Source organism: Calidris pugnax, unplaced genomic scaffold (assembly GCF_001431845.1).
Source record: "Calidris pugnax isolate Ruff unplaced genomic scaffold, ASM143184v1 scaffold224, whole genome shotgun sequence".
NCBI lineage: Eukaryota > Metazoa > Chordata > Aves > Charadriiformes > Scolopacidae > Calidris > Calidris pugnax.
Genome location: NW_015090952.1, coordinates 260,605 through 265,316, shown reverse-complemented (window position 1 = coordinate 265,316; position 4,712 = coordinate 260,605).

Genomic DNA, 4,712 nt, shown 5'->3' with positions numbered 1-4,712 from the left:
GAGACCCCACCTGGAGCACTGTGTCCAGCTCTGGAATCCTCAGCACAGGAAGGACATGGACCTGTTGGAGCAGGTCCAGAGGAGGGCCACAAAGATGATCAGAGGGCTGGAGCACCTCTCCTACGAATTGAGATTCAGAGGGCATTAAGACTCTGGGGAGACCTTATAGCAGCCTTAGTACCTGAAGGGAGGATCAGAGGGCTGGAGCACCTCTCCTACGAATTGAGATTCAGAGGGCATTAAGACTCTGGGGAGACCTTATAGCAGCCTTAGTACCTGAAGGGAGCTACAGGAGAAATGGGGAGGGACTCCTTATCAGGGAGTGGAGCGATGGGATGAGGGGTAACAGTTTTAAAATGAAAGAGGGGAAATTTCAACTAGATACTAAAAGAAATTCTTTCCTAGATGATCCTTAAGGTCCCTTCCAAATCTAACCATTCTATAATTTGTAAAATGCAACAGCATACCACTGGCACAAGGATAGGCACATACACAAACAACAAATAGGAGTAAGAAATTCTCTTTAAGCTTGAGAATCAGTAAAAATGGACTATTACAAACAAATCGAACTGAAACAAGTTGCTTCAACTACATTTTAAAACTCGAGGAATCTCTTTTTTTTTTTCTGGACTCTGGAAACTCAGTGTCCAACCTTTCTATAAAATACAGAAGAATAAGATTTTTCAAAGAAAAATGAAAGCTTTTCTTGAGGCATTTAGTGTGCCCAGTCACGTGTATCAGCACGTTCAGCAAATAGGTTACAAGTCAACGTCTGCCATTTATGGAGAGACACCATAGGATGCAAGCAAAAACATTTGTATTTGCTTCTGGGAAGAAGCTTTGTCTTAAAAGCATTTTTTTCCCTGGAGAATGTAGGCAGTGGGCCTGTTGAAAGGATTGTGTAGCACCCTTAGGACTGCAGTTAGAGATTGCTGTGCATAACTGACATTGTTTAAGGGTCAGATAGGCTGAATAAATAAGCAAATCTTCCCCAGGCACAAAGTGCTTCCTGGTATGGTAAAGATACAAAGAATATGCAGCCTTTTATACATCTGACCCACAGAGCCCATAAAGGCCTGTGTACAGAATTACAGGAAGTTTGAATGCATTCTGTCTGAAACTCAAGATATCCAATAAGGCACATGTTATTTCAGTTTTCAATAGCACGCACAGAAGTTTAAGCAAAACGCAAAACAAACCTGCACATTCCTCTAGAGGAATATTTTAAACATTGTACTGTGGAATTTTATTCAAGAGCTAAGCTAGGTAGTTCAACATTATGTGTTTCAATAAAGATTTCCTCACCAACTGTAACTAATACTTAGAGTGTGTTACAGGAATCTCTTTATATTTACTATACATTTTAAGTATGAGAAATCAGACCTACTGTACTAGAGGCCAAAACCCCATTAGTTTTAAAGACACCTTCCAATTAAAATTCTTTTAAGGAGACCAAACCAAGGCTGTGTGTCCATGCAAACACCTTCCAACAGTCAACACTGCCACGGTGCAGCAGATCATACACATTACTTCCAAGAACCCACAGGTCACAATGAATCAGAATGCAGAAGCAGCAATGCCACCCAAACATGTTGTCCTACACACAATTCTAACAACCCCCAAACACAAAAGCTTAGCTGTATGCTTTCTTCAGTGCTGCTGCAACTGATGTGGAAACAGATGTGCAGCAGAAGTAGCAATTTAAGTTATTAATCACCAAAAACTTAAAGCACAGAACATTTGCACTTCATCTAGCACAGACTCCCTTTCCACAGGCACAGCTAATCCTTGAGTATCCTCAAAAGCTCAGGGAAAATGCATTAGACACAAGAACAGTTAGAAAAACTTGGAGCAATCTGAAAAAACAAAACAGGTCGTATTTTTACAAAGTATTCCTTCAACACCACTTATCACTTAATGAACTTCTGATCCAAACAAGGTGTTAGAACAGAGAAATCTAAGTGTGGAGAGTGAAACGTAATAGTAATAGTCAAGTACATCATTAAAGTTTGAGTTAGGATGTATCTTCTCCATTCCCAAAAGGGAAAAAAATATTAATGAGGCAAAGAAATCCTTCTTCTCTTTGTAAGGCTTTAATTCTCCTTGTCAAACAACTGCTCCCTAACGTTACCTTTTGTTTTTCCCATCTGTCATGTGGATGGAGGAGCAAGACGGGAGGTCTCCATACCCTGAATGCAGACACCAGCATATGATCAAAGAATGCGCGATGCTCCCTTACGCGGGAGCATTGCTGGGTATGCACTGGAGTGTCTCATATATGAGAAGAGGCTGAAAGATGGGACCCTTCAGCCCAGAGGAGACTCAATCTCATCAATGTGTAGAAATACCTGATGGGAAGGACAAGAAAGGACTGGGAGTGTGGTAACCCTGGCAACCAGTTCACAAGGGTATGTCAATGGCAGTAAAGCCAAACCAAGGCTACCAGGGAGAACGGAACCTAGGCCCCAATTCAGGCTCCTCTCCTGCAGCTCCGAAAGCGCTTCAAAGACAGCAAAAATTGCTCTGAGAGAGAGAGAGAGACAACCTCTGCCTTTCAGCTTTCTTGAAGAGATGGGACCCTTCAGCCCAGAGGAGACTCAATCTCATCAATGTGTAGAAATACCTGATGGGAAGGACAAGAAAGGACTGGGAGTGTGGTAACCCTGGCAACCAGTTCACAAGGGTATGTCAATGGCAGTAAAGCCAAACCAAGGCTACCAGGGAGAACGGAACCTAGGCCCCAATTCAGGCTCCTCTTCTGCAGCTCCGAAAGTGCTTCAAAGACAGCAAAAATTGCTCTTTGAGAGAGAGGCAACCTCTGCCTTTCAGCTTTCTTGCAAAGGACAGCAAGGACTTGGAACTTTGTTCTCATCTTGACTGTGTGGTGTAGGCCTAAGAGCATTTACAATGGTGCACATACAAACTCTGAGGCCAGTCACGTGGACAACAAAGCACAGAATGAAGGACATCTACAAGACTCTCAAGGTCTTGCCTCCCCTTTGCTTGCCAACATGTAACATACAAAATCCTAAAACACTGTTGAAAGGGATGGCCAAGGCCCAAGGAATCATGACATGTAACATACAAAATCCTAAAACACTGTTTAAAGGGATGGCCAAGGCCCAAGGAATCACTGACATGGCTGATGGGCAAAAGACCTGGATACCAAAACAAACCCAGAACATACCTACAGGAATTAAAGCACTAAACCAAGGGAGAGGTCCTGGCTTCATGCAGTGTCAATTTAGTCATTGCTTTTTTGAAATAAGCAGTGACGTTGCTATTACACCCAATATTTTAGTGCTGGTTATGCATCAGATCAGGATATCATCCGTTAGGCTGCCCACATAAGCTATGTTCAAGTCACACTCTGCAGTCATAGAAAGCATTGGGGTTTATACAGAAAATGCTGAATCCCAGTTACACTGTTCCCATCTCACTTTTGTCCCTACAAACCGTTCTCTGGCCTTTGGACTCATTCCTGCAGTGTTATTTTTCACTCACAAAAGGGAACCCTATACAAGAAAACAGAAACGCATTTTATTCCGTCTTACAAACCGTGCAGAACTCATAAAAATAAGACTATGTAAACATATTCATCAGACTTAATTTTTCCTCAAGATAGTTTCTAATAAAAAGTTGAAACTCTCTCTTATTTTGTACGAAAATTAGTAAACCCTTGATTAGACATCAGCTCTCTAGAGATTTGCTCTTCAGAATACATTTACTATATACCCAAAAGTGATCATCATCCTTTAATAATTCATGTGATGAGTACCTTGGCTCTGCTACGATCTCTACCAGATCTCCTCCTGCCCATTCTATTTGTGGCATCCCAGCTTTTCTTGACCAACACACGTATGCCCTCTGTAAAAAAAAAAAAAAATAAAAAAAAAAATCAAAGAGCATTGCAGACCAATGATAAAAAATACACTCCAACATTTAAAGCTATAACAGATAAACAGCACTATTAGCCAGCAAACTTGCTACACAACCAAAATTTTTCACCTCAGGATGAACTACAAGGAATTAATTTGATACAGTTAATTATATCAAAGAAGACTGATAGGTAAGACACTTACCTTATTGAAGTATCTTATCAAACTCCATGTTTCTGTTCAGTATTATGGCAAGATACAAGAATGACTTACTGCCAGTCTGAGGGCTACACTGCTGATTTTCGTTTGCAGAGAAGCACAGCTCTGAGATCCTTTGCAACTGAGACAGCTCATAATTATAAATGCTTTTGCTATTTAACTGCCTTTGCCAGGCAAAGCTGATTTCAAAAGCTCCTGTTTTCTGATCCTCATTCTTTATTTACACCCTTTAGGGTGGGCCACTGCTCCATTAATTGTACTGCAAAACAGCAAACACAGATCCCCAAGAAGTGGAGTGAGGGAGGAGCTGGAAAGAGGCATCTCTGACGGGGAGGGAGAGGAAATCATCTAGACCACAAATACTTGTTTGAACGAACAGATCTTCCTACTTAGATAGCTGATATCGAAGGCTTGATAAAGTCTGACAGGCTTCCCCACTGGTTTCTAGAAATTCAGGTAATTTTGTTTACAGCTACATGTGGCATGATGAAAGCCATGCATAAAAATCGAAGCAGCAGTAAAATTCAGACAAAGCCTCCTAGTTTTTCAGACTTATTAAAGATAAGGAAGCAAATTTTCTCCTGGCAAGAATGAAGTATTTGCAAACATCAAAAG